Here is a 16,304-nt window from a genome sequence, read left to right on the forward strand (position 1 = left end):
CCACGTGTGCTTAAGTTGATAATTAAGGCAAAAGTGGAGAAAAAATTGTTTTGGGTACAGATATGCAACTGAGTGTAGGTTAAAACTACAAATCTTCTTGGATCATTTGATCCTCCTCGAGAAATAATGGCCCCCATTGTGGAAAGTTGGAGAATTAAGTTTGGAAGGAGTTTTGCAATTTGATCTCGTGTATTTTTTCCCTTTGATGAGTCACTTGGGAAAGCTTGATAATCTAGTGGATTGTTTTTTTTTGAATTCTTGTGTGTTTAAGCCATATGCTAATGGCTTGATCAGATTTTGTTGTCATAGTGCAATTGAGATTGCTTTCATTTGGATAGAGTTCTTTTGCTGCATTTGGTGTGTCCAACAAAGGTTGAAGGTAATGTCACAAGTGTTTTGTATTGAAGAGTAGATGAAGACCTGTATAAACTTGAATATTGAGCTGAAGGAATTTTTATAGTGATATTATATGTGCCATACTAAGGAGGTGTAATGTCCCCATTTTTGTGCCTTCCTTAGTGTCAGAGTTTTTAGCAAGGTTAGCCTATCAATAGGGTTCCCCTAGGCTAATACCGTGGATAGGGAGTCCATTCAGGGGTCTTGTGCCCTTTGGGTAGGTTTGTGAGGTGTTTTAGGAGCTAAAAGCCAATCTCCTATTTTTTAGGAGGGTTCCTATGTTTAAGGAGGGGACTGGCAGTTTGCTTGGTGACCACCTAAAGCTTGTGGATCTTTGCAAGGGGCTTTGTGAGTCTTTTCAGATGATCATAAATAGTCTCCTATTTTAAAAGGGGAGATTGGGAGTTGGCTTGCCAATTACAGATATCACTCGGGGACCAAGTGCATCATTAGTTTCCAATTAGGGGTGGTCTAATGATGGTTTTGGAATAAGACAAAATATTAAAGTGTTTTCTTTAATATTTTAATTGAATAAAATAAAGTCTTATCTAATGAATTACTTTATAATATTTAATAAATTAAAAGAGGCTCCCATGACACGCCTCCCTAGTAAGGACAAGTTGTTTTTAAAAAGGGTGAGATATACAATATGTAATGAAAGCCCACGAAGAGGTACATACAAGGAGGAAGAAGAGAGATTTAATAATAAATTATAACGTTTCACTAAAGTTTGATAAATTAAATTATTATGCAACCTTAAAATGTTCGATTAGGTTTTGAGGAGGATAAAATCACACTGGGAGCCTCCATTTGATCATTCTTGACATCATTTTTTTATAGGAAGAAGTTGGAAATTAGAGCTATAGAATTCAAGGTTAGATTCAGAGGTTGTAGAGACGAAAACCCCATCAATTTGGAAGATCTATAGGAGTGGAAGACCTCCCAAAGGTTAAAATTTCAATTATTTTCAGGAAAATCAGCAAGACTCATAATTAGGGTTGTAGCAATGAAAGGGATAGATTCTTTGTTATTTTTGACTATAAGAGCAGTTTCGAGTCATTATTAACACTATTTATCAGCACGCATGACAATTCAGGCGATAAAACCCTAGTTGGGATGTCTCAGAATTAACAAATAATCTTTGTCCTTTTCACTACTGCAATCCTAATTTTGAGTCGTGCTGATTTTCTTGAATATAATTGAAATTTTGACATTTTGGAGGTCTTCCACTCCTGTAGGTCTTCCAAATTGAAGGGGTTTTCATCCCTACAACCTCCAAATTTGACCCTGAATTTCAGAGCTCTGATTTCCAACTTCTTCCTGTAAAAAAATGATGTTAAGAATGCTCAAATGAAGGCTCCCAATTTGACTTTATACTCCTCAAACGTTAATCGAACTTTTTAGGGTTGCATATGATTTAATCTATCAAACTTTATTGAAACATTATAATTTATTATTAAATCTCCCTTCTCCCTCCTTGTACACACCTATTTATGGGCTTTCATCACATATTATATCTCTCCCCTTTTTTAAAAGCAACTTGCCCTTACTAGGGAGGTGTGCCATGGCGGCATCTTTTAATTTGTTAAATATTATAAAGTGATTTAATAAATAAGACTTTATTTTATTCAATTAAAATATTAAAGCAAACACTTTAATATTTTGTCTGATTCCAATACCATCACCGGACCACCCCCAACTAGAAACTGATGATGCACTTGGTCCTCAAGTGATGTCTATGATTAGCAGGCCAACTCCCAGTCCCCTCCTAAAAAATAGGAACTCTCCTTAAAAATAGGATACTTTCTTTGATCATTTGAAAAGCTCACAAAGCCCCCTGCAAGGCTCCAAAAGCTATAGGCGGTCACTAGGCAAATTGCTAGTCTCCCTAAAAAATAGGTACCCTCCTAAAAAATAGGATACAACAGGCTCTGAACTCCTGAAATGCCTCTGCAAAGGGTACAACACCCCTGAATGGGCTCCCTATCAACCGTATTAGACCATGGGAACCTTGTTGATAGGCTAACCTTGCTAAAAACTCCGATACTAAGGAAGGCGCAAAAATGAGGAAATTACAATCCACCCTCCTCAACTATCGCTTGTCTTCAAGCAATGCCAACACAACCTCTAATCAACAAACTGCTCCAAATGGGAATCGAGAATGATCCCAGGGTTCTACTTCAATCTTGGAAGGAATCCACCATGCTGATGTTGTGCCACTCTGATCATAACTGAAATACCATTGAGCCGAATCTGTACTCTCCTCTCCCAGAACCCCCCAAAGTAATCATCACCAAAATCCAAACTGAAATGGCAAAAATCTATCAAAAAGAAACATCTCTTTCCAAGGCATCGTAGTGAGGTCCATAATTGCAATCCTTGTACCTGATACGATCTTAGGTAACAAAAACCTCAACCATAGAACAAAAACCTCAACATCTCCCTTCATGATATTGCATAAGCGAAACAGACCGATCTCTAACAAGGGGCTGGTATAGAATATTCCGACCAAACCATCTTTGAAATCTAAATCACCTCTTTGAACTTGAGTCATTATCCCACAGCTGAAAACTTCACCAGGGTCCCAAATCATCACTCCAACACATCCACTAAATATGAAGAGACAAATATCTTCCATAGTGTAACCATCACCAACTATCCATCCAACTCTAAATGATCTTATAATGATGTGCTAAATGCCTATCATGGGTGCATAGGAAAATATGCTAATCCACACTAGGCTGCTGATATAAATCAGAACAGCACTATGCAAACTGAACATTATTCCTACGATGGTGCAAAAAACCCTCCAATGCTATATGATGATAGGATCTCATCATCATGCCATCCTCCAACATTGAAGTAGTGGTTCCAACCTCCCCCATCTATCCAAGCAACAGCTGCCTTCCAGGTACAGTCTGAAAATTCCATGACCAGCAATGTAGGACAGCCACATATCAACAATGTGTAAATTAGAAACCAATGGGTTGAGGCTGGAATACTTCTTTCCTCATGCTCATCTCCATACTGTGGATCATAGATCATTTGAAATTCAACACCTCCAAGCACAACATCAAATGTCTCCATGACATTCCCTTCATGTCTCAAGTCCTGAAAATAGGACAGCATTATGTTCCAACTATGAATCATCATCATGGTGGTGTAGTGTCAAAACACAAATAAACTCATTAACATTTCCAAGGGTAGCTAAACTTCCAATGTCAAAAGTAGATGGAATCTAATTGTTGTACCATCCTCCAACAAAGAGTGGATGACCCCAAACTTCCCAAATCCTCCAACCAGCTGCTGTACTAAAGGATCAAACTGAAATCTTTGTAATCAGAAGTATAAAACGACTATCAATCACCAATGTGAGAGCTCCAATTACATGCCGCATTGCTTCCTTCTACATGTTGCTTGATGTTTCCTCTATAAACTATATATCCTCTCCAAGTGCGATCAAAGAATGATGTTGTCAAGAAACAAAAGCAAGTACTATATGGTGACAACCATTGTAGGCCATGTGGTTCTTTATTCCCCATTGCACGTCCTTGTATTACAACATAGTGAATGAAACCCTGCGTAGATAGAGGTCATCATCACATAACTCATTTTTATTTGGTACCTTGTAATATCCCGGATTTTTTTGTTTTTGTTTTTTAAGACCAATAATAATCATCAACCAACAGATAACCCGTTAAGGTTAGAAAACATAAACTCAAAGCTTGCTGAAAAATGCAACCTTTCCACTTTCTGATTACCAAGTGCCCAACATGGGAAGGTGAGAGCATATGGTGAATAGGGGATCGTTAGATCTCAAATCTGCTGAAAAGATAAAGTGAATACAATACTGGGTGGCAAGCCAGCCCCTTTCGCTTATCCAACGAGAAAGCAAGAAACTTGGCTGTGAACCAGCCAAGAGAAACATACAACAGACACAAATCACTCAACTGCGGTATTTCAGCAAGAGGAGTGAATTACAAAACTCAACTCGACCGCTTATGCAGCAGGAGGACTGAATTACAATTAACTGATATAGGCGGCAAGCCAGCTTCTTCCACTTTTCAGCGGGATGAGAGTTTACAAGCCAGAATGGGTTAGTAGTAGTACTACTTAACCTTACAATAACAGAGAGAGTGAGAGAAGAATAGTAATGCCGAACATCAAAGATAATAAATGTGAATTCTGCTAACATCAAAACTGCAGGCTGGAAATACCAGCAACCTATGAACCCACTAAAACACTCATATCTCTCTCAAAACTCACCCAATTCACCCCAAAACAGTTCTAAACCAACACTATACCAACAACAATGAAAACAAACCCAAAGGAAGCTATCAAAACACCCTTAATTATTTGGCACGCATCCCAATGCACTCCCTAAACCCAACGCCTAACCAGAGAATTTCGATTTACTCTAATAAATTCAATGCTCAATAAAATGGGCCACAAACTTACAGAATGTATCGCCAGTAGCAGTAAAGATGAATGAGCCGGTACCCAGAATGATAGAATCGCCAGGCCAAGAGGTATGAGCAAAATACGGTTTCAACAACTCCGCGACCAGCAACTAGAAAACACCCCAATCCCACACAAAACACTCCACAATCTGCAAAAATCACTCACCAACAACACTGGAAACACCAGGACATAGCTAGGTACTATCTTCCAAGTACGAAACTGAAACTTAGCCAGGAAGCCACACTTCGAAGCTCAGATTTTTCAGTCGCCAAACCGGCAGCATAACGATGCAATTTTCATAAGATACCAAAATGAGAGCCCAAGGCTCTTATTTATAACTTCTTACCCCACCAAATTCAAATGCAAATGCTCACAAATACGCCCAAATTCATCTTTCCCATTTGCATTTCATTTACCCGAGTGGACCCAAAGATGGCACCATACTTCAAGTCAAAATTCACGCCTAGCCAGCAAGGACCACGATTACTGACTTAGCAAACTTTGTTGAATAAAATAACATCTCCCATTTTAATATTGGCGTCCCCCTTCCAGACATAAACAATTCGCCTAGCACTTAGGAGACATCATGTTATGCACAATTTCCAAAGTTCATTAATTAGTAGTAAAAATAATAAAATTAATTAAATATTAAACCTTAGGATAAGGAAATAATATTCAATTAAATCACTTATGACTCCAATACTGATTATTAACAAAAACTAGGATGAAGCCGAGCAAGGAAGACCACTGAGCTGCTGCAGGATCAAGACCCTGTCCACTGCAAAAAATAGAAACACTCCATACTGCCACTTACTAAAAATAGTAAGTCATGAACTACTGCTCCGAAAAGCATGATCTTCGCACCCAGTGACAGAGCATGGAAAGCTCAATAGGACTATATCACCAAAACAACCAACCCTTGACTTACTAAAAATAGTAAGTTCTCGCCTCATCAATGTTTGACCCTAATTCTTCATTCCACATAGCCTACAGGTCTCAGGAATAGGCCAATGGACCACTGGAAGTACATCAACGAGAAGGAGACATTACATACCTCCCGAGTTTGCCTTCATAGAGGCTAGCATAGTTCACTGTCCCAAAGAGTGTGCCATATTGAGAACTCCCCCTATGAGCTGTCATACTTCCCTTCTCAAGGCTGCCAGCTGTATGGCTTAGTGAACTGTTATCCATCATAATTAAATCAGTCTTATTTTTGAAAAGCTCAATTGTGGAGACTAGGACAGCTGAGTGTCTATCCAAGGAGACAAAATTGTCTAAAGGGGCTTCTTAAAATCTGAGTTGAGGTTACTTGTGCCTACAATATGAGTTTCACAATGCAAATGATGGAGCGATAGGTTCGCATCATCATGCACAAACAATCCAGAATTACCACGAATCAATGAAGAACCAATGAGGAATAAGTCACCAATCACCAAATAAGCAGCCATGTGATAAGAACGGGGTGACCAATCCCAAAAGTGCAGTGTAGATCTCCTCATTGCTAACCAAGGACAACTCTTGAGTGGTTGGTCCACTAAAAGTGACTTCACAACAATCATCATCATCCTAAAAATTGATCAACATCGACCAAATTTTCAGAATTAGACAAATTTTTCTTATCACTATCTATGGAGTGATGAATGTCACGAATGTGTTGAAGATGAAGTTTAGCTTGTTGTGTCATCAACTTACTTGTTTTGCTTTCAAAAGCCAACCTTCATTCAACCTTTGGGACCATTCTATATCAGCAGTGCCACAGTGTTTAAAACCAGTCCTATAATGTGATGCATCATCTAAATTGTCATAACCAATGCTTGCATCTTGTGTACCAACCAAAGTAGGATCTATATGACTCATACTCCAATGATTAAAGGCCGCCATATCATGAGAAAGACAAGATATACCACTGCTGTCCATGCACAGGAAATAGGGTTTGATTCCAACCTTTTTTTCATTGCCTTTGAAATCTTCCATGGAATGTTGAACAAATTCAGTACCTTTGTTACTTGAATCCATATTATATTCCTCATGTTTATCACCCACAACTTGAGTGTTAATATAGGAAGATTCTATAGTATCATCAACTTCATGTAACAAGGTTGTTACCAAATGATGATGAAAAAAAGTATGACTGTTGTCATAAAAATTAGAATAGTTGTCACACCCCTTGACTCATTTTTTTAACATCAAAACTGTTATTTATGCAATCCATCATGCCAAATTGTATAGAAGTAGGAACTGCAGTAAAGTCATGCGCAGGGTCCATCACACCTAGATCCCAAATACAAAATTGCTGATTGCTCTGTTTAGGGAAAGTGTGATCCAAACCTCCTTGTTCACCAAAGCTATTGCTAAAGCCAAGTGTTGATCCATCGTCAAACTCATATAGTGGATTTTCATAAGTCTCCTCAACTCCCATCTCAAAAAATGGGTTATTAAAGGACACCCCAAAGTGCATTGCTGCTATTGACAAGATCTAAATCAGGATTATAATACCCATCAACACTGATCCCATAGCCATCCCTACTCTCTTGTGCATCCTCCTCATCGCTTCCAAGCTCCAACAATGTACTATAGATCCAAAACATCAAGATTGCTAACCTCATGCTTCAAGTCAGCTGCAAATGAAGATGAATCAGATTTCCTCTCTGGAATAAAATCCTTTTCATCAGTGCTAATCTGTATGCCTATACCATGTCTTGACTGATTTTTATCTTCGTCAAAATCACTTGTAAGCCGCAAGTTACAAACACGTGCCTCTTCTTCCCTCACTAACCCTTCTTTTAGGGCAACTTTTGATTTTTCTTTCATTATTAAGTCAATACATTATTCAGAATCAAAAGAAACTCAAAACTATCTGTCACTTTATTTCTAAATCTTTTGCTCTTTTTCTTCTCTTTTCCTTCTAACCTCTAAAAAGAGACAAAGATCCTTATTTAAAAGAAAACAACTACTTCCTACAACACAGATCACGCCGATGAGAAGAAGCGGATAATATTCATGAAGGGAAACAGTTGGAGTTAAGCCACTGATAATGTGGATCTAAACCAAACCACAACCATAACATAGCGTGGTGGTATTTACAATACTATTGCCCACTTGAGTCAGACATCAATGAGTATTGTCCGCCTACTTCTCCTCTGTCGTTCCTTACGCTCATCATCTTCTCCGCTGATTTGATCTTTTAGTCACCTCTGTTGAGTCTTAAACTAACAACCTCCTTGAATATCTCTTATTGCAATTGGCGTGACATGAGAGCTTTCACCGCAACATCATAATTATTCTTGCAATTCAAAAGAAAGAACATACAAGCACATACACATCTATTATAATTAATCAAAACATCTATTAATTTCACACATGATATTGCCTAAGACAATCCGCATGGCAACATGAATGAATCACATGGCTGCAGGAACAATTGGCAAAGACAAAACATGATTTAATAGGTTCAGCTTAACATCTGAAATGCATATAGTCAACTTTTAATACATCATCACTATCCCATCATATAAATCAAAACATGAGAAAAACTTATGAGTTCTGGGAATAAAAAGATGCTAATGTCTCAACTCATCACTCCCCAGGCATTCTTTGGTACTCTTTAAAGAGTTGGATAGCTTCCTGTTCACAACTCCTCTTGATCTGGTCTTCAACCCTACTATAACCCATTGTTGTACTTCTGAATTTGATTTAATCTCCCAATAGGATGGCAGGAAAACTCTGCTTTGATAGCACTCTAGTGTCCTACCCCAATCTAGACATATAATTTTTTTTGCCTTTCTGATTTGTGTTTGTTTTGACATGTTTTTTTCTGAATTTTTGCTTTTTTTTTTTTTGTGTGTTTGCTTGGGTTTTGAGATGAAAATGAAACCAAGAAATGAAAGGAATATTGAAATGAATAGAACAGAAAGTACACACATCTAATAGATCAATTTATTGAGGTAAATTTTGCCAGATACATACCATAATGTTCAAGTATAGGTCTGATTACAAATCTGAGACAACCAATTTGCCACGATGAGCCTGATATTTCACAACGGAAGGTTTTTCCTATGTCTGATCTGCATTAACAGATTTATATCAAGTCTGATCTGCTCTTTTGTCCTCCAAACCCTCATGTCCCAGCTAGGGTTTTGCTACCTCATTTCCACATAAAGTACAACTGGCTGGTAATTGTCAAGGGTGCTGATAAATAGTGCTAATAATGGCTTAGATCTGCTCCTAGTCAGAAATTTTTATTTTTTTTGGTCCCTTTCACTATTGCAACCCTAATTATGAGTCCTCTTGCTGATTTTCTTGAATATAATTGAATTTTTGACCTTTGGGAGGTCTTCCACTCCTGTAGGTCTTCCAAATTGAAGGGGTTTCCGTCCCTACAACCTTTGAATCTGACCCTGAATTCTAGAGCTTTGATTTCCAACTTCTTCCTATAAAAAATGATGTCAAGAATGCTCAAATGGAGGTTCCCAATGTGACTTTATCGTCCTCAAACCCTAATCAAACTTTTTAGGGTTGCATAATGATTTAATTTATCAAACTTTACATTATAATTTACTATTAAATCTCCCTTTTCCTCCTTGTACATACCTCTTCATGGACTTTCATTACATATTATATCTGTCCCCCTTTTTTAAAACTTGTCCTTACTAGGGAGGTGTGTCATGGGGGCCTCCTTTAATTTATTAAATATTATAAAGTAATTTAATAAATAAGACTTTATTTTATTCAATTAAAATATTAAACCAAACACTTTAATATTTTTTCTTATTCCAAAACCATCATTGGACCACCCCCAATTGGAAATTGATGATGTACTTGCTCTCCGGGTGATGTCTATAATTAGCAGGCCAACTCGTAGTCTTCCCTTAAAAAATAGGAACTCTCCTATAAAATAGGAGACTGTCTGTGATCATCTGAAAAGGCTCACAAAGCCCCTTGCAAGGCTCCACAAGCTCCAAGTGGTCACTAGCCAAATTGCTAGTCTCCTAAAAAATAGAAGATTGACTCTGAGCTCTTGAAACACCTCACAAACCTCCCAAGGGACACAAGACCCCTGAATGGGCTCCCTATCCACCGTATTAGACTACGAGAAGCTTGATAATAAACCAACCTTGCTAAAGACTCTAGCACTAAGGAAGGTGCAAAAATGGGGACATTCTTTAGTGTCAGAGTCTTTAGCAAGGTTAGCCTATCAACAGGATTCTTTTAGGCTAATACGGTGGATAGGGAGCCCATTCAGGGGTCTTGTGCCTTTTGGGGAGGTTTGTGAGGCATTTCAGGAGCTTAGAGTCAGTTTCCTAATTTTTAGGAGGGGCTCCTATTTTTTAGGAGACTGACAGTTAACCTATTGACTACTTGGAGCTTGTGGAGCATAGCAAGAGGCCTTTGAGCATTTTCAGATGATCAAAGATAGTCTCTTATTTTTTAGGAGGATCACTATTTTTTAGAAGGAGATATATAGTTGGCCTGCTTCATTCAGTTGTCACCTTGGGACCATTTGTAGTATCAGTTTTCAGTTGGACAGGGTGGATGATGTGTTTGGAATACAAATTAAAATATTAAAGTAATGATAAATTAAATCATTATGCAACCCTAAAAAGTTCAATTAGGGTTTGAGGAGGATAAAGTTACATTGGGAACCTACATTTGAACATTCTTGACATCAATTTTTACAGGAAGAAGTTGAAAATCAGAACTCTGGAATTCAAGGTCAGATTTAAAGGTTGTAGGGATGCAAACCCCTTTAATTTGGAAGATCTACAGGAGTGGAAGACCTCCCAAAGGTCAGAAATTCAATTATATTCAGGAAAATCAGTAGGACTCGTAATTAGGGTTGCAACAGTGAAAGGGACATAGATTCTTTGTTATTTCTGACTGCAGGAGCAGATCTGAGTCATTATTAGCACTATTTATCAGCACCTTTGACAATTACCAGCCAACCGTACTTTATTTGGAAACCAAGCAGCAAAACCCCAGCTGGAACATGGGGTTTGAAACCTTTATTGGAGCTGATCAGATCTTATATGAGCCTGACAATGCGGAATAGACCCATGGACAACATTATTGGGTGAAATATCTAACTCAATAAGGCAAATTTGTTGTTCCAAATTTTGTATCTGACATGTACATGTAACTAGAAAGTCACTCAATAAAGGGTCATAAAAATTTGTCTATTGTATGTATTTATTTGTTGTACCATTTCCTTTCAGCATTCTTTATTTTGTATTGCATTTCTTCTTATAGTCAAAACCAAGCAAAAAACTCAAAAAAATCAGAAAAAAACTACACAAAACACAATAAATTAGAAAATCAGAAAATTTCCAAACAAAAAAATCAGATTTGCATTAAAGATCTAGGGGTGGACCTCAAGAGGTTAGATTTTGTGATAAGATCTTGTGAGTTTTTCCTTTTGCAAATGAAGCTATACTCTATCACCAATATTAAACAATTATTATATCCAATACAGGTCATGGCATTGCTTGTAATTAGCATTGGTTTTCTGCATTGTTTGCACCTGCCTTTGAATGTGCTGAATGTGTTAATTGAAACTAGTAGTGGTGTCAACTTCCTTTTGAGCTGAAAACGTTATGGTTGTTGATGATGACATGTGATAAGCTACATCAATACGTGTCTATGGTTGGAAAACCAAACATGCCTCGAAAGGATCATATTTTTGTAGTTATGCTATATGAAAGATGAGATTTCATCCTAAGTGCAATGCATTTTATGTATGATCATCCTATTCATAGCTTCTCTTTGTGCACGTTTCTTAGGATGGAATGTGGTAGAAGTAGGCAGTTTTGTGTCTACCATTGATCTAAGTGATTTCTAAATATTGCTTAAAATTCTAGCAACTCTATAAAATATGATGGTAGATGTTAAATCTAAAGTGAACCTGTTATTTTTACTGGTATGCTCGATTATCCATGGGTAATAACTCATATTGCCCTCCCAACCATATACGATATATTCGTCTCCCCCGAGCACTCTGATTTATATTGATCTGCATATTTTTTTATATTATACTCTCCTATGAATGAGATCACACATCTCATTATGTATATGTGAGAGGTTTCTTTACACCAAGGGTTGCCACTCTTCCAAGTGGCACCAATTATTATACTATTAATATAATATAATAATAATTGTATTATCATATAATATAATAATTATACATTATAATTATAATATAATTATATTAGCTCATAATAATAATATAAATATAATCACAACCTTTGATATCAATGTCGACGTGTGGATTCTGACCACAGCTGCAATAAAATCAATAGAACCTATAAACTTTGAAAGAAAAATTGAGTTGTTTCCTTAGCCGAGGTAGCCTTTTTACATTGCATCAAAATTGACATATTGGAGAATCTAAGCATTGTTACAATGTTACATGAACACAACAATTGCATGTTTGGTAGTAGGAAAACGTGTGGGGAACTCCTTGGAAATTGATTCCCAACTTTTATTCAGTATTAGAACAGGAGTATTTACTACTTTCTTCTTTTTGTCCACTTTCGTTGTTGTACATGCAGTACATTTTAGATGTATTTTGCAACATCATTTTTGAAATGCTTCAGAAAGGAACACTTCTCATAATTGCAAGGGTCTTTCAACTCAAAATGATTTTCAACCTTGCTAAACTTAGTGTGCCATATCAATTTATGATGTTCTCCATATTCTTCACGGGGCACACAAAGTGTCCTAAGTTGATGCCACAGTCCATCTGCTATCCTCCTTTGTTGGAAGGAATGGGATTTTGCAAGGCAAAGGGATTGGTTATATGTCCCTTCTTCCCATGTTCTCAAATCTATCATTTGATGTATTTATTCTTTAGGAATGGAAGATAGTAGAGGGACCCATTAGGAAGAGGCAGCCCAAGTATTATTTTGATTGTGTTACCAAACAATGCTTTTGCACTCAAATTGAAATCTAGAAAAGATCCTAGTGAACCTCTATTACTTGCTATATTTCTTGGGATGTTAGATTTTACTTCAAAGTAATCTTTCTTATGTTTATATGTATGTTCTAACAATTAAAAGAATCTTTTTCATACTACAACTTACCAATTTGTTGCATTACTTATACTAGTGACTAAAAGTTTGGAGACTTCTTTTGGTTTATGTTAGCTATTTTCAATAATGTCTATGAAAATGTTTGTGAAATTTTCCTTATGGATCCCATGGCGTTGGTAATGATATGGTTGCTAAAGTAAACATCCATACACCTCTAGTTGCATAATGTCACAAAGGATTTCATTTTGAAAAGGCTTGATTTTATATACCACATGACAATGATGAGTGGTGAGCTTCTCATCATTGGTTCAAAACTATCCAATGGTGTATAGTTGAGGGTTAGCCATCATTGGCAAGCTCAATATACAAACAACATTAGGTGAAATTAGGTTTTTCCAACTCCCATCATCAACAACGGAACAACCTTTTTTCTTAGTGATGCTACCTATGTGGTTGCTACTATGGTGCTCAGTTAGTCCATGTTTTCCTTTCCTTTGTCTAATGTTGTTACAATAAAATTTGATGCTTCTATATTTGCAAGTAATACTTTCAAAGCACACCATTCCTTAGCTGAGTGATTGTAGTTTTCCAGAGTTACTCGGGGACGCGTCCTCGACCTGAAAACCCCCGTCCCCGTCTCGGGGACGTTTTGGGGACTTGGGGACGGCTAGGGGACGTTTCCCCCCGTCCCCAAATTGCCCTATATTTTGAGGGGACGTCTGCCCTAGCTTTGGGGGACGTCCGTACGTCCCGAGGACGACTGGGGACGGCTGGGATGTCCCCAATCCGTCCTGGGGATGGCCAGACGTCCCCCATATCTAAGGCCCTTAAAAAATATTAAAAAATAAAAAAAGTTGTATTTTCGAATTTTTATTTAAATTTTCTAATATAGGCCCCTTATTAATTCAAATTATTATTAAAAATAAAAAAAATTAAAAGATAACATTAATTAAATTTTAAATTTATTAATTTAATTCATAATTTTGACAATGAAACTATATGGCAGCAGTGTAGCCTTTGGGCATTTTGACACAGAGATTAGAAAATCGCCAAACTCGGCGAGTCAATAGAAAAATAACACCCAATGCCTTTATTAAAGAATAAGTTTTTTTGGCCTCGCAGGGTGCTGCCTTTCGACCCCACCCTATATCGCGACAGGGAGCGCGCAAGGGGTGATGCCCCTTGACCCCACCTTGGGGGCGCTGCCCCCAAACCCTCGTTGAAAAATATGGGGGGAAACTGCGTTGATAGAAGTAGGGAAAATTTAACCTCCGAGTCTATTGATATGCATATTGACAATGTGAATGAATTGAAATTTTGATTTATGAATACATAATTGCATATTGTCTATTGAGTATTAACAATGTTGTATGTTCAGAATTTACATTCTAAAATGTTTTCAACTTTTCATAGTATCATACACATGCTATATCTATGTTTTATTGTTTTCATAAGAATATAATGTATGTATGCATGCTTTATCCATGTTTTCATATGAACATTTAGAATTTTGAAATTTTCCTATATATTTTAAATTTTTCCTATATTTTATATAGCCGTCCCCTTTGCCGTCCCCCGCCATCCCCAAATTTGGCAAAAAAATTTGCCGTCCCGGAAACGCATCCCGCCGTCCCCTACCTTCCCCGTCTCGGAAACTCGGGGTAACTTTGTAGTTTTCTGGAATATCCCCCTCTGTTATATGACTGAAGTGTAGAGAATATTAACAAACAATTGTCTGATAACCTTCTGTTCTAGTTTTCAGACTGAATAACTTGCGTGTTATGCAGTTTTAGACAGCTAGTATAACTCTGTGTGTTATGCAGCTTTACTTGGTTTTTGGCTTCTTTAAACATATGAATGCAATGCAATGAATCAAGAATAGATTTGCCAACTGATAATGCATACAAACATCATATGTAGCTGGTTGACATTTTGTCAAACATATGGCATGCAGCCTCAGATTTGAACCCAAATTAATTACAACACATATATATAGAATTCACAACTCATTATTTATTCAATACAGTCCTTTTGACAGACATCAAGCTCAAGGCTTGCAAATATAGATACTCTCATGCTATCCTCAAATTTATGAATGTTCACTTTTGGCAGCCACACCAACAACTTAATGGACAATATAACTATGACAGAATTGGAATAAGAGCCTGGTAATTAATTCGCCCACTGCATCAGACTGTAGTAAATAATTGGCTGCTTCCAAACCAGCTTTCAAGCCTAAAAAATCATCAGTTTCCTCTCAGAAGGTGAGCGCTCCAGCAAACATGAGGAAATGGTGCGGCCACAATAACCAAAATCGAAGTGTCTCCTTGGCTGTAATTTATGGTGACTGTTGCTGTTCGTAAAGCCTAGGAATTTGATGCTAGCAATTGTGTGGATTGGCTGCTCTAATTCGTCCTTTTTATCTGCAGATGGAGCTCCTTCAAGCAGCTGAAAAGCCTTGTATTTTCTCACCAATTTGCACAAATGGAACCTCTGAATGAAGCTCCCCCTGGATGCCAAACTTGCTGGATATTTCACCAACTCAAATGGCTGCAACACTGAAGAATGTACCGTTCTCCAATGGCTTGAAGAACGAAACCCTTGGCTTCCTTCTCTCAGACAATTTCATCAAAACAAATGCTCAAGAATGAATGGCTCAATTCCCAAGGCTGAATATATATAACGTCATGAAGAAGTTGATTTCCTTCCAAAAGCACATTTAATAATAATTAAATGTTATTACATTTGCATCTTTTAATATTTAATATTAATACCTTGGTCTTGGTGCCTCATAAATTAATTCAATAAATGGCCCCCTTTAATGATGACTTGACCCTCAAATTATAAAGTTAAGTTATAACTTTATAATATCACTTTTAATTATTTCATTATCATTCTAGCCATTAAAACATTAATATCTCTTATAATAATAATTATTTCTTCATTTTGTATGCACCGGGGAGTTGACCATTTTATCCTCTGTCCGACCCACTGACTTACAAAAAATAGAAAGGGTCCCTTTCGAGCGTCTTCTGACTTACTATAAATAGTAAGTATATGAAATTGAGCCCAAATGAAGTCCAATCTGAACCAAACGAAGACCAAACTGGAACATACTGAATTCTGGAGAAGACGAGAACCCCTATTAACCAATCCCTTGCCTCAGAAGACCCTCTAACCACAATTATTAGCCTACGAGGGTTAGAATGATAGGCTAATCACTTAGGAATATGAATGAACTAAAAAGGGGACATTACATTTTCAAAGTTCAAATACTTCATTGTGAGTTGTGGCTTTCAAGTTTCAACTGTAAAAATTCTTTTGAAATTCGGACTATAGACTTTTCTTTAGTCAGATTTAGTTCAAAGCCCCATTATAAATGTGTGCCATAGATTTTTTGTCCTATGGCCTATGAGGATTTCA

At 37.1% G+C, this 16,304-nt stretch overlaps 1 long non-coding RNA gene across 1 annotated transcript in view; it reads left to right on the forward strand.

The window, feature by feature from the left end:
• The window catches only part of LOC131031109 (uncharacterized), a 29,711-nt gene extending 13,786 nt beyond the window's left edge, over positions 1–15,925 (forward strand). Inside the window, exon 3 of the long non-coding RNA XR_009102975.2 lies at positions 15,311–15,925. This is a non-coding gene — a long non-coding RNA (uncharacterized LOC131031109). The remainder of the gene's footprint in view (positions 1–15,310) is intronic.
• Positions 15,926–16,304: the final 379 nt, after the last annotated feature.

This window comes from Cryptomeria japonica, chromosome 7, assembly GCF_030272615.1.
Source record: "Cryptomeria japonica chromosome 7, Sugi_1.0, whole genome shotgun sequence".
NCBI classification, from domain to species: Eukaryota; Viridiplantae; Streptophyta; class Pinopsida; order Cupressales; family Cupressaceae; genus Cryptomeria; species Cryptomeria japonica.